General features: G+C 41.0%; 1 protein-coding gene across 14 annotated transcripts in view; it reads right to left on the bottom strand.

Annotated features, from left to right (window-relative positions):
- Nucleotides 1–24,214, bottom strand: part of TENM3 (teneurin transmembrane protein 3) — an 857,073-nt gene that overhangs the window by 651,125 nt on the left and 181,734 nt on the right. The window contains exon 1 of one of the 14 annotated variants that reach the window (XM_050945290.1): nt 3,559–3,677. The exons of 12 other annotated variants lie outside the window; for them this stretch is intronic. The gene's annotated coding sequence lies outside the window, so the exon portion shown is untranslated. Of the gene's footprint in view, nt 1–3,087; nt 3,158–3,558; nt 3,678–24,214 lie in introns of those variants that run through there. One more of the 14 variants, XM_050945289.1, reaches the window with a different exon arrangement.

The following is a 24,214-nucleotide window of genomic DNA, read 5'->3' as shown; positions in this document are numbered from 1 at the left end:
GTGACCCAATAGTCTGAAACTCTTAGAAGCCATAACACTTGTTTTGAAACAAATGACTTCTCAAGATGGAGCAGTCCTGCTATCAATCACCAACAAGTTAATTCTATATAATAAGACCAGTTTGGATGCAGACTGATACATTGTGAAACGCTGTATCTAAAATTGATTAGAACAGCACTCAAAATGAATGCAGCCCTCCAAATCACTTCTTTGCTCAGAAACATTAATCTCAATTATAAAGAGAGCTTCATAATGGTAATGCTTGGTATGAAAAAAAGTATTAAATAAATCAGGTTTTATAAGACATAGTAATTAATCAGTTTTAGAACTAAGAAAAGGAAAGCATTTTAAAGTGCACATTTCTACTTTAAAGCCTTTGTAACATCCAAAACTTTAAAGATTTATTTTTCAAAAAGTGTGTAACTGATAATGTAGAACCCATCTTAACTATGGGCTTTTAAATAAAAGGTTATTGAAAACCTTTATACTTTAACACTACATTTTAATATGACACAATTCAGTGATCCTATATTTGTGTTACTTTCAGTATGAGTGACAAATTAAGACAAGTGCCATAAAAGAACTCCCTTAGTTCAATGAGTTATTTGGGAAAGGGAGAAATTTCTTGCACCCAACCAAAGCCTTCATGCTAATATAGTAGAATTCTATTTGATAAACAGGGTTCAATTGAATAAACTAGCAGAAAGACTCATTGCAGTGGGCTAAAATGGCACATCTGCATTCTCACATCTTTTAAAATAGCAAACCGGTTAGAAGAGTTCACATGTAAGAAAACAGATAATAAAGTAAAATAAGCTTCTAAAATACAATTAGGAATACCATATATTTTCTATGCTCAGATTTAACATGTCTCTATTTCACGCATACAATAGTTCAAACATTTGGTCTTTGTCAAACTGATCAAGCAAAATACAATATATTTGTGCATAACAAGATATCTCAAGTGAAAAGTACTTGGAAGATATTTTCCTTTAGATTTTTTTCATTCCTACAGTATTTTTAAACAGGGATATGTATTTTCTACAAGTTAGAATCTTATATTTCAGCATTAACTACAGTCAATTCAGTATCACTTTAGAATACAAGATACTTCTGTCTCAAAGTTTTACCGTAAGTTATTTGCATTTTCTTTCAGGTCTATATAGCACAATGCAGTTTTGTATACATAACCCTACTGGACCTAATCCAAAGCTCATGGAAGTCAATGGGAGTTTTTTCCTTCACCTTCATGAGTTTTGGATAAGGCTTATTGATTTCAATGCAGTTGACAGCGCTTAGCACCTTACAGAACTGGAACTATAGTTTGTTAATTGTTGTGTTTCAAGGAGATGAAGATGACAATGCAATGAACTTCAACCTTTGACAAAAATTCCATTTTCTAGTATTCGTATGGTTTATCTCCAATAAAAATTTTCATCTTTAAATCCATTTTCTTTTGTTATATCCTACCGGCTTGTCCGTTTGCGTATAGGATAATTACTCCTGGATCAAAAGGGGCTTAACTGAAGTACCAGTTTTAACTTGCTAACTGGATTATGAATGTTGCTCTGGAGTTTTCCCCTCCCCACTAAATTTAAAAAAAAAATAGTTTTTCCATCAAAAATAAAGTATTTGACCATCCTATCACATCTTTCAGTTTTTACACATGTAAAACTAGTTCACTTCTACTTATTAGTCATATATATATATATATATATATATATATATATATATATATATATATATATATATATATATAACATACACACACACACACACACAGTACTCTGTCTTCTAGTTTATGAGATTAAGTAATGTAACAAGTCCACAGTGACAATAAAAAAATAAACACCACACACACACACACACACACCAGTGTAATATAACAAGTACATTTATTTGTAATCCTGAATGTCAGTTTTTTGTTCAGTTCTGTTTTTAGGGGGAATGATGGTTGTGTTTATTGTATTTTTCTTCAAGGAACATACACATAATATAATTTGCAATTTTAAATTCTTAGTTATCTTATAGAGATATGTTTAAATTTAAATTTATGCTTTATGGAGACTCAGTATTGGAATTTACCTATGCATAGAAACTATATTTAACAGTTTTTAAAAAATAAGGCAAAATATCTGCATTTAGAAGCATGATAAGCAATAAACTGAATAGCATATAAAGAAGGATAATATGTAAAGTTAAAGAATTTCTAATATCAAACAGGTTTATCACATTTAGTGAGTATAAATGCAGGCTGTTTAACTAATCTCACATTAAAAACTGTTTTGAATCTAAATATAAACAAATTTGAAAGAGCTTTGAACTGCAGAAGACCACAGAATAATGACTGATATTAGAATTTAAGATTGTAGGTCCATATACAGGCTATTTTTCACATATTTTAATAAGGTAAATTACTTGGTTGTAAAGTGAAGTTTACAATATAAAACTTTTTAGCACATAAACCACAGGCCCTGACACTATAGACCATATAAAGCACAGTATTCTTCTAAGAAAGAAAACAAATACAGGAAGTTTAAATAATATCATTAGATAAAAACAATCAAAACACCAACAACTTGGAATCTGTTTCAGTCACTTTTTTACTAACTCTACTTATTTTACGTTTTCTTTGCAATTTATTGGACAAAAGAAAAAAAAAGGAGGTAAAACCTGAACATATTTCTATTTCCAGAGTATACAGACCACCCAATGGAGTCTGCCACTGGCTGCAAATGTTTGACAAAATACATTGTCAGAAAATAGGAAATATAGTGCTATGAATAAAGACAATCTTAAGTATACAGATCACAGATGATATGAACCATGTTAAAATCTCACCACAAGTCAAACCAGGGCAACCTTTTACGCTTCTTCAACTTCCATTACTCTTACAAAATAAAAGTCTGGACACTTTCATTTATCTTTCAAGTGGAATGAACTGACTTGAGAAAATAAACGAAGCTGCTGTGGTAGCAGCTCTCTCTGCACTAGATCTACACTAGACTGCAATAACGTGCAAGCCCGCACCTTTGCTAGCTTACAAAGTGTATGTTTGGGATAAGTAGCGTGTGTACGCGTACTCACTGCATCGTTTCAGCAAGAACTGCGAGCCCCACGTTTGGACACAGCAGCACCACGCAAGCGGAGAGCATCGCCAGCAGGGAGAAGCACAGAACTCGGATGAGCTCGCTCTATAAAAACTCTGCTCATTTGCTAGGCGCCTTTTCCTCCTCTTGCGGACCCCGTGTCCATCCCCTCCTCACAGCGGGGTATTTAGCAGGGCTGCCAGCAGCCAAAGTTCCCCTCAGAGGAGGGGATGCTGGAGACGGGGGCAGAAGAGAGGAAATAGGGGTGTGGGGGGAGCCTGCCACACACTCCCAGCAGACCGGCCCACTCCACTTGCCGCCTCCGGGAGGGGAAGGACACAGTCCCGATTTAAACAAATCTTTCAGACTCCCCGGGCTCCCGGCACCCGCAGCGCCACCCCGCTAGCTCCCCATAGCCACACGCCAGCCCGGCCACTAGGACCAGCCCAGAGAGCAGCGCTCCACTTACCCAGGGCTGCCAAGCTCGCTCGCTCTCTTCTCCGCCTGCTCTCAGTATCCCAGCAGCGGCGCCAGGAAACGCACCACGCACCCAGCACTGGGCCAAAAACGGGGGGGAGAGGAGAGAAGGGGGAGGGGAAAGCAGAAAAGAAAGGAAAAGTGTTACAAGTTCCTTCCCGTGCCCGCTGCTGCACCCTGCCAGGGGCTGGGGAGCCGGGGGGAAATGCCCAGCGCCCTGGAGTTCACTTTCTCCCTCTCCCCTGGCTAACAGGGCGCGCGGGGACGAGTTGCTTTCCGCTCTCTGGAGCAGCTCGGGAGAAGGGGGACGCTCTAATAACGTGCCCGGGACCAGCAGCCAGCGCCGCCGGCAGGACCTAACTCTGCACCAACACGGGGAACCCAGAAGGGAGACTGGGCTCAGCGGCAGCTCCAGCCCCTGCCAGTCAGCCACACACGCGAGAAGAGCCTACCATGCGCCGCCCCAGCGCGGAGCAGGGGGAGGGGACGAAAGCCGCTCCCCAGCACAGGGCGACGGGGACCCGCCTGAGCATTTATAATCCCCAGCGCCTCCGCTCCAGCGCCCGCCGTGTGGACAGTGGCTTCCCTCTGCTGCCCTTTCCGCAGAGATGTCCCCTTGGCTGCGTTTTCCTGCCAGCTGGGATTTGCTGGACTGAACCACCTTTGCCTTCTTCCCCGCTGCCGCCGCCTGCCTTGGTTAATGTAAAATATCGAGGCTCCCATGCTGTGACCAATCAGTACATCTACTACTAGTGCAATGATTTAGGGGTCATCCATGAATAACACTTCACGCTGATGAATGGCTCTTTGCAGCTTTCTGCCCTGATGAGGGTGTCTGCACGCTACTGATTGCAAACACTAATGAACTTACAGCCTCACTGTATATTCTCTCAGACTAGTACCAGGAGAGGGGGGTTTTACCGGGGGGAAGGGGCCTGGTTGATTGACTGATTTTTCCATGGGGACGGTAATAATTGTGATAAATAACTGCATTTTTACCCCAGTGCATGCACCTCATCAATGTAATCAAAACCTCTGATAGTCTTAGAAAATATTTTTCTTGCTGTTTCAGAGGTTGGGCATATTAGGTCAGCTGAGTCACTACATAAGGTGGGAGCGAGCAAGAAACTGCCTAGGAAGATTGATGCGGAAGCAGAGGGGTATAATTAAGGCTTCACAAACCCAGCAGCCGGACCCCATTTAAAGTAGCTCATGAGAGTGACTTGCGATGTTTATGAACAACCTGCTGTCTGAAGCGAACACCTTCTGATAAGCCTGAAATCTTGTATCCATAAGTAAAACCCTCTCCTACATATTTTATCTGTGCGATAGTACAACTGAAGTATTGGCTCTGTGGCCTTACTTGATGATGTTTCGAAAGTAGGCTAAACTTGGAACAATACCAACGAAGGCCAACACTGAGAGTGAGCTGATTGTAATTTATGAGGTTACCTTCTAAAATAAATTCCCCCCCAGCCACACACGTAGGTACACATACACAGGCATATAGAGACTCTTCTGTTTATTTTTCTTCCTGCTTCTCTCACTCTCCTTTTCATAAGAATGGCCATACTGGGTCAGACCAAAGGTCCTTCCAGCCCAGTATCCTGCCTACGGACAGTGACCAATGCCAGATGTCCCAGAGGGAGTGAACCTAACAGGTACTGATCAAGTGATCTCTCTCCTGTCATCCATCTCCACCCTCTGACAAACAGAGGCTAGGGACATCATTCCTTACCTATCCTGGCTAATAGCCATTAATGGACTTAACTTCCATGAATGTATCCAGTTCTCTTTTAAACCCTATTATAGTCCTAGCTTTCACAACCTCCTCAGGCAAGGAGTTCCACAGGTTGACTGTGTGATGTGTTAAGGAGAACTTCCTTTTATGTATTTTCCTGCAATCTCCCCCTATCCACCTGCCATAAAAAGTAAATAACAGTCAGTGACAGTAGTGGACTGTATACAAAGTATCCACCTGTAACACAGTCATTAATGCTTTTTAACATTAATTTTCGTATTAATATTCCTGAATATCCTGGCCCTATCCTTCCTCTAAAACAGAGAAATAACTATCATTCCTCTTTTTACATCTTTCATTTTAGGCTTAAAGAAGTTTTACACACCAGCTATGAATGTTCACTAATGCTCATGAAATTAGAAGTTTTTTAAACATTTAGCTGCCAGAGCTATCTGCCACAGTATGCTGATTTTCCAATCTCAGATATATTTATCACCTTTCCGAATCAATAATGGAAACACCACTATGTTATCCAAAAAGTTTCTTAGTAAATTCCCAAGATATGCAATTACAGATGTTATTAACAAGCATGGTTAATGTTACCTATGATCCACTCAACAATTTCTTTTCTATGATGTTTTACACATTTGTTTCCTATTGCTTTTAACGAGCAGTTGTACTGTGGTGGGTTCAATCTGGGAAACAACGCATCTGGACATCTAAACTGATTCTTGAGTGATGTACGAGCAATGAGAGCCACATCTGTAAATTCCAGTGTGTATGGTATAAAAGAATAAGCATTCTGCATTATCAAACATTTTTACAGCATGTATAATAGAAAAGAACAAATATTTTCGTGGGCAACCACCAAGTGTAATTATAATATTTAATCCATAGAAAATATTGTAGCTATTTTATAATATAAATAACTTATTTTTGCTACAATTAAGTTGAAATATTACTAGCTAATTGTTTCTAAATCCTTACACATAATCTAAACTATGTTTCTGAAGATGCTAAAAATAAACCAGTGGGGCAGAAATGCATACTTAAATGATGGGGATTTCGGTTCAAAAAGCAGGAAGCATAAACAGTTTGAAATTTTTCTTTACAGCACACCTAGATTTGCTCATTTTAACACTTATAATAAAATGAAGTATACAGACAGTAAAGATAGATTTGTATACAGTATTTACTTGCTTTGTGATTAAAATCTGCTACACACATTCTGAGCTCCTATTAGAAAAGCAATCAAAATGTGAAAATGTTAATGATATTACATTAATTTTATATCAAAATATATTTAGCTATATAAACGTGAATATTCTTGAATGGATACAAGAATTTGTTACATTTATGTAGTATAAATAACCATTACTGTTAAATTTAAAAACAACTTTTACAGGAGGGCTTTGGTATAATTTTTCTTTTTGACTTTTTTTGTTCTAATGTAAAATGAAAAATGTGATGTTATAAAGCTGTCAATATTCAAAATGCTTTCTTAAGGGTGAAAACGCATTTGCTCTAATTTAACCAAGTCTCATGATATACCAAGATGAACTTTCTGTCACCTCCAAACACAGTGAATTAAGATTCTCCTGCGTTATATGCAGATATTATAAACCTTTTTCATTCAAAGCTCTAAGAATGAACTACTGTCAAATGCTTGTCTGCATGTCTGAAGTCCATAATACATTATTTTTAGTACTCCAACTTCACCGAAGTAGTATTATTAGGCTTACCAAAGTTTAACTACATTTCAGCCTTCAGAGTTTAAACTAATTTAAAAGTGTAAAGTCACATTTGCTTTAAATCTCTATAGGCTAGTATCTTTCTAAAGGCTGTCATTAAATGTGGCTAAACTTGCTAAAAATCACCGTCTAGACTTTTTTAAAACAAATGTAATAGAAACAGCAGCTTCACGGTTTTAGGATGCTAATAAGCTTGTATTTTGTAGCGCCAGAACAAAGGAATATGCATTCCTTATATGAATTAAACAGAGAGACTTTTTTATGTGACTATCAGTAAATCTTGCTTCTCCTCTGAGTCTAGGTGTTACTGAAGGAAGAGAGCAGAATGTACTCTGACTCAAGACACATTGGCTCCTGCACTAATTACCAATAAAACGAGAAGATGAGGTAAATTCAAGACGTCGTTATGCACTTCCCAAACTTGTTAAGTTCCTCTAATGTGTCCTTTTGGAGGTGTAAGTTATCACAGTCTTTATGCACTGGGTAATGGCACAATACTTGGAAAAGCTTGCTGTCTCTAAGACTCTACCCTTTTCAGGGTATGCAAGTGTCTGAACAGAAAATTTTGCAAAACCCCTTCGCTGTCAAATACCACCGAAATGCAGCGTATACCGGAGGAAATTGTTTCCAACTATCAATTTTGCTTTTGGGGTAAGCATCAAAATGTGGGTTAGGACAGTTAGATAAGAGATTGCCTTTATGGAATCTCAATAGCTAACGTTGTGCATTACTGTGGATAAGTATAAAGCATTTTAAAAAAATGCTTGTTTCGGCTGCTCAATCTTGTTGGCTTACCATAATGTGACAGTTACTATTCCCATTTGCTCTTTCGTTCAATTAGCTTCATGGTTTTCATCCCCGTACAGGATCAGACAGCGACTGACTTAACAGCTACTTAGTATTTCCTTTCGAAAATACAGCAGAGTTGTCTTATTTCTGTTGCTTCCTCAACTGTCTGCCTATCTACTGTAAATGTTTTACACGCATGTCAAAATATTCCTGTAAGTCACCAGGGTGTTAGATTTCACAAAGGCTCTAAGAAGATAACCTCTGGACTTCATTATTGTACTTTACTGTTATTACATTTGTCTGCGCAAATTGTAGAAAGGAGTAGTTGTCGCTTTGCCCGAGTTAATTGGGTATAGGTGTACACTGTGACTAACCCCAGCGAGCCCTGCAGCTGGAAAGCTCTCAGTGTTTGAAGGTGTTGAAACAAAGTGTCTTGGATGATGCATGCATCAATCTGGACAAAAAACATGTTTGGACTAAATCTAAGACTCAAAACCAAACCATGATAAATTGATAACTCTTATAACTAAATTAGTAAACATCACATACCTCCTTCTTTGTGTAGAAGAAAACTTCCTGAGAATCATATGGACTGGACAGCTAACAGTTCCTGAGGGAGTCCAAATTTTAGTAATTTGTCAATATTAAACTAAAAGCACTGTGCAAGTATTAGTTAGTATGAAGATAGGAGGCAGGGGTGGAGGGGAAATAAGCTAGAAGTTTTAACACCCACAGGAACATCTCAGATATTTCTATTAGCATGTTTTACTGCCAGAAATAAGTCATGACATTTATTTTCCTCTGCTGTTAAATTGTGGTAAAATTGTAAAACAAATATTCTAATCTGATCACTGACAAAGCCATAAAATTAAAGGGCTGTCTGCAGAGAGAAATATGACTTAATTACCTTAATTAAGGCAAGACAGGACTCTACATATATTCATTTTGGAGCCACCTAATGCACTGATTATCATACAAATCAATCTTTAAATGTGGATCATGCTTTTCTGTTACATTAGTTCGTGGATAAACCACTGCTATAGTGAGGCTGAGCTCTAGTGAAAATGATATATTTTCACTGAATACTATTGCTGACCCTCTTTACTGTATTCTCAAAGAAGAACCCAAAAGAGTTTGTATACAATTTGGAATACAAAAAATGACTTTCACATATTGTTACTACTTCACTTCCAGATATTGATTGAGGTAATTTTATGGCTTTATAAACAACCACATAATCATTTCCTAATGGTAATTAGTAGCCATCACAAAGAACCTTTAATGCACAAGGAAGACTATAGTTACACAATTCTGTGAGAAGTTTAAGGGGCATTCTGACTAATACACCAGTCTTGCAGCACATGAGGTACTATCAGATAACTACTCTCAATCCCTATTGACAAGAATGTATATAGTTATTAGGGTCAGTCAGAAGTCAATATACAGATCTCTCATAGAATTAGTCACTTTCCCATAGCATACATCAAATTTATGCAGATTATCTGTTGTTTTTCCCTGCAGAAAGATGAACTTCTGTTATAAATAAGGTGCATACCCATGAAGTTTTTTAAATTTCTTGATGATGTTTCTTTGATTAGAACATGTTTGAAAAAAATCTAATGATCATTACAACAATCCCACTAATAACTGTTCAAACACAGCTTAATTTTACAGGAAAATATATTTTTAAAATATTTAAGGTAACGGAGAAAAGCAATAAGGAAACTAAAGTTTTCTCAATAAAACATATCACTAATAAACTAAGTCTGAAAAATAGACCACTTTAACTAAAAGCTCTGAATGGACATGATGAGCTGCTATTAAATGTTGATACACTGGATGTTAATTGCTTTTTATCTGTTGTGTCTAACCTGAAATTTTAATAAATTATTATTGTTTTCTAACTTTCTTTGAACTGTAGTAAAGTACATAGTACTCAACATGACTTTTCATTTCTAGAAGACAAGAGTTAAACCAGAATAGTGGCAACAATCTGTTTGTTCCTGTCTGCTCAGGGGAACTGTTTCTAATTGATCTGGCATGGAATTTAGTTGGAGATGTGTATGCTGCAACCTAAGCACAGTCCCTGTATGCTTTGTAAAGTGATCAACATATGGGCCTTATTTGAAACATTTGAGGTTTCCAACCATTAACCTCAGCTAAACTGCACTGTAAATTCAGCTCAAATGTAAATAGCCTAATGACTGCATAGTCATTTTTATTTAGAGAGTATATGCCTATTCCTAATCAATAAAGCTAGAGGCCAATTACATTTTGAAGCTTTATATAAAGTTAAAATGATCTAGGAAAGTACATTGTAAAAATAACCAGTTCAATACACTCTACAGATATTTTCAACTGATGACTTTTTTTATTTTTGTAAAACAATGGGGAGGAAATATGCTCATAACTATTTCTAAATAGAACTATATTTTTAAAAGCACTCTACTGTCATCATAGATATTTAATTAAAGAAGCTCAGCTAAACTAAAAGCAATGTTGTTTGAAATTCCTACTTATAGAAAAGTTATAGAAAATAATTCATTTACTACCATTCGTTTAGTGAAAGGATCAATTATCAATTTTAACCTCAAAATTGTAAAGATTGATGCCTATTTCTAAATATTAAATGTATAGCTATTCTCTGTTATAGTTAATAGCACCAAGTTATGAATGCTGATGGCCTTCTAGTGCAGCATTAAATTGCCTTGAAAAAGATACAGTTTCTTTAATTAAAAAAGCTGCACTGAACTAATCCCTCTAGCTGCAAAAAGAAAAGTTTTAGCAATCTCTTTCTGCTCTGGGAGAGAAAAGCAGACAATACCATAACAGATCAGAAACATAAGCTATAGTGTGCAGCCAGGAGCACAGCAGGGAACTGAATACTGCTCCGACTGTGTCATTTTTTAATCCCCCATCCCAGTTTTCCCCGTCTGACCTCATGCTGAGATGAAGTTATCACAGAAGACAGCTTTACTCTCACCAATGAATCCAACCCTGGATCTGTATTATCCTCAGCAGATCAAAACACCGCTTTCATCAAATAGCATTATCTGCATAAAAGGCATGCAATTGCCTGATAATTTCACCCAAACTATGCTATTCATTTAAAGGACAAGGAGAGAAATGTAATTCAATCCTCCCCCCCCCCATCCATGGAAAAGCTAACTTATACTTCACTCATGGGAACTTTTCTTCTTTTAACACAAGATCCCAAGAAGAGTGCCATTAAAAGTCCTCCTAGTTTGTGATTAATTGTTGAAGCACCTCTGTGCAGCTTGAGTGACAAAAGTATAAACTATGCAGAAAACTGGCAATGAAAATTCACAAAGCTTGCTATAGACATGATACTGATTCCATTAGTCATGCTTCCACTAAACCTAATAATCAAATCACATATGGCATAATTTTAGAAGCCTAAAAATAAGCACCAGCTAAAGATATTTGCAGGAGAAAGTGAATGGTATGGCCTTCCAAATAAATAGAAATTTTAGTTCTTATCACTTTTATTTATCTTGGAAATGAGGCACCATAAGATCCAGAAATGTAATTTTTATATATATAACTTATATGCATGAATATTAAGAACACATGATAGTTTTTTGTCTTTTAGAAATGGAAGCACACGATGGTGTGATGCAAAGATTTTACTGGCATGCATTACAAGTGGAATGAGTTAGATAGGTTATTCCAAAAGAATGGCAATACAACTGCTATGTATTCTTACACATATTCTACAGAAAAATGAAAGATTTTTTTGAAGTATTATTTTTCATATCCCTCTGGCTCTGAAGCATGGCTGGCTTAGTAGTACGTTTCTCCCACTTCAGGCCTCTAAGGCAAAGAAAAATGATAACTAATGCATTTTAGAAACTTCTAAAAAAATCCTAAATCATTTTTCCATACATATTTGTGTCACAGTATAAATGTCCACTTTGCTGTGATGTACCAAGGCTAGAAATATGTTTCTTACTTTATTGGCAATGAGGTCCCTGTTTTACAAATGGTATTAATCTCCGAAATGTCCACAGCTAGAAGCAAATGCTTTGTTGTGTGGGCGGGATAGGAATCTCCAATCCCTCTGCAATGGTATAACACTCTTCTTATGTCATGAGGCTCTGAACATTAAAACAGTCACTCATTCTGGATTGAATATTTCCTATCCTATGACCTCAAATCAATTAATTGTTTAAATGATGTTTGAGGTGAATAAGAAAACTTTTTTTCTGGCTGGGCTTTGATTTTTTTTAACTGGCAGTTCTTTGAAGTTGCTCAGAGGAGTGGAATGCTAGAAGTAGTCTCAGAGGAGGTAGATTAGTGGGCATAGTGCAGGTGAGGCACTCAAAGATACATGATAAATTTATCACATGGATACAAACATTACATAGTTGTGTGTGTGTGTTACACACTCGGTAATACATAAAATCAGATTTTACAAAATTCCAATTGATCCCAAATGCCTTTGTGTTTTCTCAGCCTGAGAGTAGACTGTATTACTTGCACCTATTTTATAAAAGGTTTGGATGTTCCCCATAATCTTTGCACAATTAAAGTACACACACAAACACAATTAAACACCCCCTTGACCCCTAAGACATTTCTTACTTTAAGGGAAAATTTCTTTACCCTATCTTAAACTGTGGGACAATTCAAGTAAGCTCAATAGGAGCTGGAACTCTGTTTCTAAACAGTATTTCACTGTAGATTGTGAGGTTATAATGGGTTTTTATTATAATGGAAGATAGCTCCTTACTGAATGACATCATTTGTTTTTACAAGATCTACTGATAGGCTAGGGCAATCAGACCAAGTTGTGTGTGTCAAGGAAATAGCATTACTAAGGGTTATTAAAATTCCCATGTGAGTGACCTATTATGTTCATGTTAATATCCTAATGTGTGGTACTCAACATATTGTTAATGATTTAGGACCCCATGCTTCCCTTCCATTTATGAAGTGGAGGGTAGCAGACCCATCTGGGGATGGGGGAGGATATAGAAGGAGACTGCCAGTTCAGCAGTATGCTCCCCCTTCTCCCAGAGTTCAAAGAGGCTCCCCCACTAATACTTTGTGGGGCTGGAGATCTGTGCAGTATTTGGAGCAGAGCTCGACACGGGCAGAGGAGGAACCAATGTCTAAGTCATTCTGCCCTTCTTTGACTAGGAATAAGAGTGTATATTGGTACTTGCGTTACTGCTATATGAAACAGTAGTAACTGGGACTTTATATCTGCACTCTTAACTTTGAGGAGAGCTGGTTCAGGGCATCTTGCCAATGGCAGGGAAAGAAGGGTGGGTAGAGCAGGGGTTCTCAACCCTTTTTCTTTCTCAGGCCCTCCCAACATGCTATAAAAATTCTGCAGCTCAGCTGTGCCACAACCGTTTTTCTGCACATGGGCAGTGGGTATCATAGGCAGGGGGAGGTTGAGCCTCCTCAAACAGCCTGATGTGGCCCTCCCCATGCTCCGCCCCCAGGAGTACCTGTGAGGTCCTGCTCTTTTGTGGCCCAGGCTGAGGCTAGGTTGGGGCCGGATTGCCTGCTGCCAGAGCTTGGGGTGGTTAGGCCTGGTGCCTGCCTGGCACTCCAGTTGCAGGCACTACGGTGGCACCACCTGCCCAGTGCTCTGGGGTTGGAGATGGGGTCACTGTGGCGGCACCACTTACCCCACACTCTGGGGCTGGGGTTAGGGGTGCTGCGGCCGTGCCGCCCATCCTGTGCTTCGGGGGCTGGGGACAGGGGCACTGGCCTGGGGCAGGGGGCAGAAGAGCAGGGGGTAGGGGAGGGATCTAGGGGAGGGGGAGGGGGAAGGGACTAGCTTCCCCCAACTGCCAGTTCACCCACTGCCCATGTTTCTGCATATAAAACCCAGGGCCGGTGTAAGGGGGTAGCAAGGAGGGCAGTTGCCTGGGGCCCCACACCATCGGGGGCACTGTGAAGCTAAGTTGCTCAGGCTTGGGTGTTGGGGCTCAGGGCCACAGGCTGCAGTCTCGTGTGGCGAGACTTTGGCTTTCAGCCCCGGGCCCTAGCAAGTCTAATGCCAGACATGCTTGGTGGACCCCCCTGAAACCTGCTCCTGGTCCCCAGGGGCCCCCTGGCCCCTGGTTAGAAGATCAGGGGGAGGTTCAGTTCCTCTGTGGAAATGGATTTTTCCTGCAAAAGCCATTGATTCCAATGGCCCAACTTGTATAGAGATATTTCTGCAGAATTTGAGGAAGGAGGGAATGATGAAGCAAAGTAGGCACTCTCTCTTCTTTTCTTCATTTCTACCACAGAGGTGAGAGGAAATTATATTTAATCTTCCACTCCACCATCACCACTACGCTCCCTCCATTCCCAGCTCCATGTATGAATAACCCTTCCACAACCTGTTCACCAACTCACCATTCTTTCTTCATTCAAGTAATTTATTAAAATCAGCTTCTGTTACAAGTAGAAAGTTTGTAACTTTACTTATATACACTTGAATAAATACACTTGCATAAATTATCCAGGATTTTCCAGTCTGTCCTTTATGCTGTGTGTTTACATTCTAGCCTTTACATTCTTTGGGGGCAGGAGCAGTCTTTGTTTTTCTGTATTGTGTACAATACCTTGCACATTGTCACTTTGAAATAACCCATCCACGTTATTTAAATGAAATTTAAATATTACATTTCAATAGCATATTTCATTTAGTAAGAGATCTATTTAAATAAATATCAAGCTGGATTACAAGACTGAATTTTAGATGTGAACTGCACTGAACTTGAAGATTTAAAATCATTAAGGGCCACATACTGGTCAAATTTTTTAACGCAAAACTTCAACTGACATCAGTGGGAATTACATACATGGAAAAATGTGTAGCCTAACTGACAAATTCTGCATTCAAATAAAAGTTTTAAACAAAGTTATTTCAATTACTTGCAGTGACCTGAGTTCAGGAGTCTATGGCTTTTGCCTTGCATTCAAATCCCTGCAGATGTATGTGGTGCCCATAGGGAGGAGCTCCCAATGGCTTTAAAGGAACTTTGTGCAAATGTAGGAACATGCCCATGTGAATCTAGCTGTAGAATCAGAGCTTATGTTTCTGTACTCACAGTAGATAATACCATATACACATGAAAGCAAAAGAAGTGAAGCTCCTGAGATGAGTTAAAGGAGATGATGTCCAGTTACAATTATATTTTTAAAGAAATTTGCTCATTATCCATACTAACAGCTTAGAATAAAACTGACAGAATTTAAAAAAAATCCAATTTACTTTTCATCATATATTCATTTTACCTACTTTTTGCATTTTCATTGAGCATTTTACTCTTCTATATTCAGTAACGTGTATATTATTTCAAGTGATGTCAGATGACTCAAAGCTTTTGGAAGGCATCTTTTTGTATTTTAAGGAATCTAAATACATAAAAATGAAACAACATGAAATGGACAAAGAAAACAAAAAACATCAGTTTCACTTTTGGTTTTAATCAGTTCCAATTGCCAGTTCTCAAGCCCCTGCATAATATTACAACTTTTATGTTCCCAGCCCTCAAAGGCAATGTTTAAATCTGAGCCTCTGATTTTGCAGAACTCGCATTGACTTCAGTGGGATCACAGAACATTGCACTGACTAAAAATGTTTTTAAAAAGAAGAAAATATTGATATCAGGAGTTTAAAATCTAAGTTTGGGGACTAACCAACCAAATGCTCTGCTGTGTTTGTGATATCATAAAAATGTGGATTCAGGGCTGAGGATGAAATCCTAAATCTTGTCTACACTACAAATGCGTTGCCACTACACCGGCAGAGCCTCCAACTCTAGACACTGGGACCAGGTCTATACTATAAATTTACATAGGTGTAACTACATCACTCAGAGGTGTGAATAATCCACTCCAGAATGATGAAGTTATACCAACCTAACCCCTGATGTAGCCAGCACTATGTGAATGGGAGATTGTCTCCCATCGACACAGCTACTGGCTCTGGTGGAGGTGGATTAACCACACTGATAGGAGAAGCGCTCAAGTTGGCATAGTACCATCTTCACTGAAGTGCAACAGTGGTGCAGTCAGCTGTGCCACTGCAATATTGTAAGCGTAGAACTACCTTGGGTATACTGACAGAGTTTTCCTATTGGCATAGTAACAGCACCTCTCCAATGACATTAGCTATGGCAGAGACAAGGTAGGTTATCTTTTATTGGACCAACTTCTGTAGATGAAAGTACAAGCTCTCAAGCTGCACAGAGCTCTTTCTCAGGTCTGGGGAAGGAAATCAGTGTCCCTGAGCTAAACGCAAATTGGGACAGGTTGTTAAACATAAGTCACTTAAGTTGAAGTAGGCAATTGAGGGTTTGGAGTGTAAAGAGTTTACGCATACTGTAGTAGACTATTTAAAATGAAGTAGGCGACTAAGGGTTAGAAGACAGTGGGATGAGTTACAAACTGCAAACAAATCAGCTATCTTGACAGAAGCGTAGCTGCATCTACACTGGGTTTTTTTTGCAGGCATAGCCATGTCATCAATGGGGTATGAGTTTTTTCACATCCCTGATCCACATAGCTAGGCTGACAAAACATTCTAGGGTAGACCTGGCCCTAGAAAACCATTAGGCCCCAATTCAGCAAAGCACTAAAGGCTGTGCTTTATTGAATAAGTGCTTTATTGAATCAGGGCCTAACCCTCTGGCATCTGGTTCTAGGACCATCAGTTTTACCATTCCCCCTCCCTGAAATAGTGCAAACTTTTATGGGAGCCTCGAGATAGAATTTCAAGAAGATTTCCATCCTTCCTACCTTACATTCACAATCTCCCATGCAGATTACTCATCAGAATAATGTGGTATTTGGAGATGAATCAAATACTTACAGTCAGGCTGCTCTGTCCATTTCTTATATTTGACTAGATTGCTCAATGTCTTTCTCTACACCCAGGGAGTTTTCTGGCAGGACAATTTATTTATTTTATATCCTAGAATTTATCTGAGTATAAAAATAAGATGAATGATATGGATTTTGTTAAAGTTCTGGAAACTTTTTGATTTTTTTTAAATAAGAAACAGGATTAGCTGAGTCTATCATAGATTTTCCCAGTATTGAATACTTCCTCCAAGGAAGAAGTTGATTGTCAAACAGGGATCATATCAGGGAGACTTGCCACCTTGGTTTCCTTACTCCTGAAAGCTCACATTTGGATATTCAGGCTATATTTAATTTTTTTTTCCTGATCTCCAAATTTTTGTATTAAATGTTTATCCCTCGCCCCTCCCCCCCAATATCCTCCCTATATTACTGAGTCATGGTGGGAGAAACTGGTTGAGAAAATTGATATGGTAGGTCTTCAATTCTCAATTGCTCATCTAATTATCTTGGGGGATTTTAATGCTCATATAGGTCCTCCAATGAACTCAATATCAGGGGAAGAAAACATTGAGGAGATTTTTGAACCGCCTCCTTGAAACTCTAGAACTCAGGTGGTTAACATCTCTGGACAAAAATAAAGGCTTTATTAGATACATTTAATTAGATACCTGTAAATAGAAGTAGCGTGGGAGACAGAGCAGGATGTTTTACTTCTAATTCATCAACTGGTGGTAGTATTATTGATTATTATTCATATAATTAATTAGTCCTTCTATAGGAATTTCTCTATACTTTCTCGCCTGGATAGTGACCATCATGCTGTCTCTATAATTATAATTTTAGAGAGAGTTTTATTTCTGATGGCTTAATTACTCGCCTGGAACAACATTGTTGCAAAAGACTAAAATGGACCCCAGCCAGTCATGACATATTATCTAGGAGATTGGAGCACACTGATATTAGATTTCTTAGAGATGTAAGTCCAAGAATTCCTCTGAATTTTGTGAATCACATGAGTTGTTGCTGAAGTCCTTACAACCACTTGTCTCTAAAGAAACAGATTTTGGTTTTAATTATTCCAGACATACTTTCAAAGATAAAGTACTTGGTTTGATGTGGACTGCGTGAAGGAAAAGTCTGCTCTAGTGCTTATAGCTAACATGGTACGCAATCTCTCTTCTAAATTTACTTCAGTAGCTGCCAGAAGCAGTATCATAAAACCAAGAATATCTTAGATCCTATGGAAGAATTTTGAAGCAGCAGCTAAAGCTAAAACTTCTTCCTTGTTTTAGAAGATGGTGGCCTTAGGCTTTGGTAAATATATTCCAGTTTAGGAACCCCATATTAATGATGAAGCCTGTGTCACGTTGTGTGTGACGTTGCACCCCATAAGGCTTCAGGGAAATATGCTTATGAATGTATATATGATATAACTGGAATATGTTTTATGCTACATATGCCATGTAACATACTATGTAAAGGTTATGATCTACTGCAGGGGTAGGCAACCTATGGCACGGGTGCCGAAGGCGGCACACAAGCTGATTTTCAGTGGTACTCACACTGCCCAGGTCCTGGCCACCGGTCCAGGAGGCTCTGCATTTTAAGTTAATTTTAAATGAAGCTTCTTAAACATTTTAAAAATTTATTTACTTTACATACAACAATAGTTTAGTTATATATTATAGACATAGAAAGAGGCCTTCAAAAATGTTAAAATGTATTACTGGCACGCAAAACCTTAAATTAGAGTGAATAAATGAAGACTCAGCACACCACTTCTGTAAGGTTGCCAACCCCTGATCTACTGAATATATTCATCCTATTTGTATGCATGTGTTATTGTTGTATTCAAAGTTATGAATATTGGCTGTGTACTTGTTTGATTTCTAAGGCCATGGCTACACTTACAGTTCTGCAGCGCTGGTAGTTACAGCTGTGTTCGTACAGCTGTGTAGGGCCAGTGCTGCAGTGTGGCCACACTGACAGCTACCAGCGCTGCAGTGTGGCCACATTTGCAGCACTTGCAGTGCTGTTGGGAGTGGTGCATTGTGGGCAGCTATCCCACAGAGCACCTCGTCCCATTTTGGCACTGTGGCTTGTGGGAAGGGGACGGAAGGGTGCGGGTCTTTCCGCTTCCTGTTCCAATGCCCCGTGGTGCTTTGCTACACATTCCGAGCAGTTTGGCGGCATTGCGAGTCTGCAGCGCAATTTCTGTTACAAATGGAGCCTGAGCTGCTGAGGACCTTGCTGATGAATGTTGCCAGCACATCACGCATGGCAGTGGAGCTATTCCTTCAGCTGCAAAGTGACAGTGAGGAGTCAGACGATGATATTGATTCGCCTCACGCTGAAGACAGTAAATTGCTTGTGGCAGTAACAGACGTGCTCAGCACCGTGGAACGGCACCTTTGGGCTCGGGAAACGAGCACTGAGTGGTGGGATCACATCATCCTGCAAGCCTGGGATGACGAGCAGTGGCTGCAGAACTTTCGGATGAGAAAAGCCACTTTCAAGGGACTGTGTGCTGAGCTCGCCCCTACCGGCGCAGGGACACGAGATTGAGAGCTGCCCTGCCAGTGGAGAAGCGGGTGGCTATTGCAATCTGGAAGCTGGCAACTCCAGACAGCTACCGATCGGTGGTGAACCAGTTTGGAGTGGGAAAGTCCACCGTTGGAATAGTGCTGATGCAAGTTTGCACAGCCATTAATCGCACCCTGCTAAGAAGAACTGTGACTCTGGGGAATGTGCAGGACATTGTGGATGGCTTTGCACAAATGGGTTTCCCTAACTGTGGAGGGGCAATAGATGGGACACATATTCCTATTCTGGCACCACCCCACCTGGCATCAGAGTACATTAATCGCAAGGGGTATTTCTTCGTGGTTCTCCAAGCGCTTGTGGATCACCGTGGGCGTTTCACTGACATTTACTCAGGATGGCCTGGAAAGGTGCATGATGCACGCATCTTTCGGAACAGTGCCCTGTTCAGGAAGCTGATGGCTGGGACTTTTTTCCCAGACCGCAAGATCACAGTAGGGGACGTCGAAATGCCCACTGTGATCCTTGGAGACCCCGCTTACCCCTTAATGCCATGGCTCATGAAACCGTATACAGGGAAGCTTGACAGGAGCAAGGACCGGTTCAACTACAGGCTGAGCCGGTGCAGAAAGACTGTGGAGTGTGCTTTTGGCCGTTTGAAAGCCCGCTGGCGTTGTCTTTATGGGAAGCTAGATTTGGGGGAAAGCAGCATCTCCGCTGTTATATCCGCGTGCTGTACCCTCCATAATATTTGTGAAGGGAAGGGTGAAAGATTCAGTGAGGAATGGACCTCCGAGGTTCGACAACTAGAGGCTGAATTTGCACAGCCAGAGAGCAGGGCTACTAGAGAGGCCCAGCAAAGGGCTTCAAGGATTAGGGATGCCTTAAGGGAGCAATTTGATGCTGAGAGCCAACAGTAATGTTTGGTGCCTTTGCTGTGCTTGTTTTTCCCTTGGGGTACAGTATTTACCACTTTCTGCAATAATAAAAACTATTGTAAAAGCCATGAAATCCTTTATTCAAAATACAGTACATAAAAGGGCAGGGGGTAGGGTAGTGGACTGTACATTCAGAGGTTTGAATATGTCCTGTTTGGATTGCTGTTCAATGTCTGCCGCACTTCAGGATTAATATGCTGCAGCGTCATGGAGGTGGAGTGCACAGGGTAAGGATTGTAGTTATCAGGGCTGGTAGGTGATCGTACAGGTGTTGGAGGCAGCTGTGGGTAGTAAGAAACTGGAGAAGGGTGTTTTGTGCAAATACTGGGGAACAAGAAAGAGAGCTTTGGGAGGGGTGTGGGTTACCATGGTACAGATCTGCCTGCATGGCTACGAGAGACTGGAAAGAGTCAGTTTGGCGAGCCAGGAGGCTTATCAACTGCTTCGAGGTTTTTCTGGTAGCCAATTCCTTTCTCCTGCTTTCTGTTTGCCTCCACTCATGCATTTTCTCTCTCCATTCCTGCGTCTTCCTACTTTCTCTGGCGTACTGATTCATAACTGCTTTGATCAATTCTTCTTTTGATTTTCGTGGATTTTTCCTCAAGTTCTGCAAGCGATGGGCAGGCGGTGATCCGGCTGCATTATTCAAGGTCACTTAAAAAAACATAGATCGAAACATGTAATACACAGAGGCTACATTGTTTATTATCACACAGTGAAGGAGTTTGTAGACTTTTTGTAGCATCATTCCCACATACCTAACATAGCACAGACAGGCCACGGAAGCAAAGGCATGGCGAGCAATGGGGTGAGTGTTTCTGCCCCGACTTCACCTGGGAAGGGGAACTGCCTGATGGCTCACTGGGGTTTCTCTGCACTGGGTAGAGGAGGGAGCTGGGGGCCTGCACAGGGGACAGGAGGGAACAGGAAGCTGGCGACCTGCAAGGGGGGGGGACCGCGAAGCTGGCGACCTGCAAGGGGGGGGGGGGCGGACCACGAAGCTGCCAACCTGCAAGGGGGGGGGCGGGAAGCTGCCGACCTGAAAGGGGGGGGGACCGCGAACCTGGTGCCCTGCACTGAGCAGTATCCCTACATTCTCAACAGGATTTCCTACTGCCAGATATATCACTGCTGCGTGTTACCTGGGAAGAGAGGGAGGGTCTTCTACAGCAATGTGGATTCCGCCCTGGTCCCTATGCATCTTGCCTGTGTGCAGCAATAGTCCCCCCACCCCTCGCGGCACAGTGGTTCGGACGAGTTAGCCTGACTGGGACAAGGACCACAGTGGCTCTCCCTATAAACTTGCGCAAGCACATTGCCCACGCTCTGGCTGCAAGTTTTCAAGAGATTACCAAGGCCGATTACAGAGACGTGATAGAGCAAATCAATGGGCTATTCCACATTTAGGCATGCATGCAGGCAGCCATAACCCCAACCCTCCTCTCCCAAAACATAAAATCTGCTTACCTGGAACACGCTCCTCTGCTTCTTCTTCACCAACAACTTACAGCTGCTGCGACTGGTTAGCCTCCTCCTGGCTTGAGAAGAGCTCCTGGCTGCATGCCTCCTGGGACTCTGGGGTGTCTCCCTCCACCCCAGTAGCCTCATTCTCCGCTTCCTCTACATCCTCCCCCACTTCTCCCTGCTCTGAACTCTCCATCGTGCTCCTCGGATTGGCAGTGGGATCACATCCAAGTATGGCATCCAGCTCCTTGTAAAAACGGCAGGTTGTGGGGGCAGCTCCTGAGTGGCGATTTCCCTCACAGGCTTTGCAATAGGCACTGTGCAGCTCCTTTATTTTTACCCTGTACTGCAACGCGCCCCGTTCATGGCCCCTTAGCAGCAACGACTTTGATATCTGCCCATAGGTATCATAATTTCTCTGGCTGGAGCGCAGCTGTGATTGCACAGCTTCCTCACCCCAAACACTGATGAGGTCCTGTAGCTCGGAACTGTTCCATGCTGGGGCTCATTTGGGGCGTGGAGGCATGGTCGCTGATTGATTGATTGATTGCACTCCACACCTGGCTGAGCAAATAGGAAGGGGATTTTTAAAATTCCTGGGGCATTTAAAGGGGGGGTCAGCTGAGCCCAGGGCAGTGGAGTGTGAAACAATTACCAGAGTGGCTGAAAAGGTATGCTGGGATACCTCCTTATACCCCGGAGGCCAATAAAAGCGCTGGTGGTGTCCACACTTGCTGACCAGCGCTGCATCACCAGCGCTGGAATCGCTACACCCGAGGCAGACCAGGTGTACAGCCAGCGCTGCAACCAGGGAGTTGCAGCGCTGGCTGTGCTTTGTAAGTGGGGCCACATCCTGAGTTGCAGCGCTGTAACCCCCTCACCAGCGCTGCAACTCTCCAGTGTAGCCAAGCCCTAAGTAACCTTAGTAAAGCATTTGGTCAGTTCTTGAGAAAGGAATGTGCAAATTAAGTGCCCAATCAAGAAACACTTAAAGGACAATGAATCTTGGAAGGCTCCAATCACTTAAGAAGTCTACCTGAGGATGTTCAGGGTAGCATGTAAACAATGGCTGCTGCCTGTAAAAACTGAGTCATGCATGGACATATGACTTGACCATGTGTTTCCGAAACTCCATCTTGGAGCTGGACTTTGCATAGGAGAGAGTCTCCACCCTCAAGAGAAAGTCTATTTAAACCCCTGGGAGACCCCTCCATTTTGTCTTCAGCTGGCTAAAAAGTTAGCCTCTCCACCCCTAAGGATATTTGAAAGAAACTGGAACAAAGGACAGTAACTACAGGGGGTGTGAGTGATTGCTGGACCCAGACTAGAAGGAGACTAGTCTGTAAAAGGAAGCTTACTGGAATTCCTCTGAGGGTGAGGTTTTTAATCTGTATTCAGTTTTCTTACTATATTAGACAAAGACTTGCATGTTCTATTTTATTTTGTTTGGTAATTCACTTTGTTCTGACTGTCACTACTTAAAATGACTTAAATCCTACCTTCTGTATTTAATAAAATCACGCTTTATTTATTTATTAACCCAGAGTATGTATTAATACTTTGCGGGGGGTGGGGGGGACAGCTGTGTATATATCTCTATCAGTGTTATAGAGGGCAAACAATTTATGTGTTTATCCTGTATAACCTTTATATAGGGTAAAACGGATTTATTTGGGGTTTGGACCCCACTGGGAGTTGGGCATCTGAGTGCTAAAGACAGGAACACTTCTTAAGTTGCTTTCAGTTAAGTCTGCAGCTTTGGAACACGTGATTCAGAGCCTGGGTCTGTGTTGGAGCAGACTGACATGTCTGGCTCAACAAGACAGAGTGCTGGAGTCTCAAGCTGGCAGGGAAAGCAGGGACAGTAGTAGTCTTGGCACATCAGTTGGCAGCCCACAGGGGGTTTCTGTGAACCAATCCGTCACAGCCTGGATAGCACATTTTGGCCAAGTCTTTAATGATTCCTCCCAACCACATTTTTTAAATCTAATTGCAGCATGGGTGCTCCACTCTGACAGTTAGGAAGTTTTTCCTAACGTCCAACCTAAATTGCCCTTGCTGCAATTTAAGCCCATTGCTTTTTGACCTATTCTCAGAGATTAAGAAGAACAATTTTTATCCCTCTTCCTTGTAACAAACTTTTATGTACTTGAAAACTGTTATCATGTCCCGTCTCAGTCTTCTCTTCTTCATCATTCAGGCCATTGGTGCCCTTATCATAAAGAATTAAAACCAAAAACCCGTAGCTCTGCTCAAGGGATGCTAAGTTTTACCTTCTTATATAGTGGGCTATATACAGAGGCTCTATGGGGCTGAATTCAGCTTTAGAGGCCATATTTTGTCCTTAAAGATCACTTTTGCAAATCTGGCCCAGAATCGCAATACCCAGAAAATGCGGAACACACAATTAGTGGCCAACTGTGAACATGGCAGAGGCAGGGTCAGAGTTGAATGTACCCACTGGAACTGAACGGCCTCACGACCATCTTTTCTTTCTCTTCCTGCAGTTGCCTGCCTCATTCACTACCCATCTTTCAACGTCTACAGCAAATGAGACAGGAGGTCCTACAGACTACATCCTCATTC

This window comes from Gopherus flavomarginatus, chromosome 3, assembly GCF_025201925.1.
Source record: "Gopherus flavomarginatus isolate rGopFla2 chromosome 3, rGopFla2.mat.asm, whole genome shotgun sequence".
In the NCBI taxonomy this organism is placed as follows: domain Eukaryota; kingdom Metazoa; phylum Chordata; order Testudines; family Testudinidae; genus Gopherus; species Gopherus flavomarginatus.
This window is presented reverse-complemented; position numbering and strand designations above follow the sequence as displayed.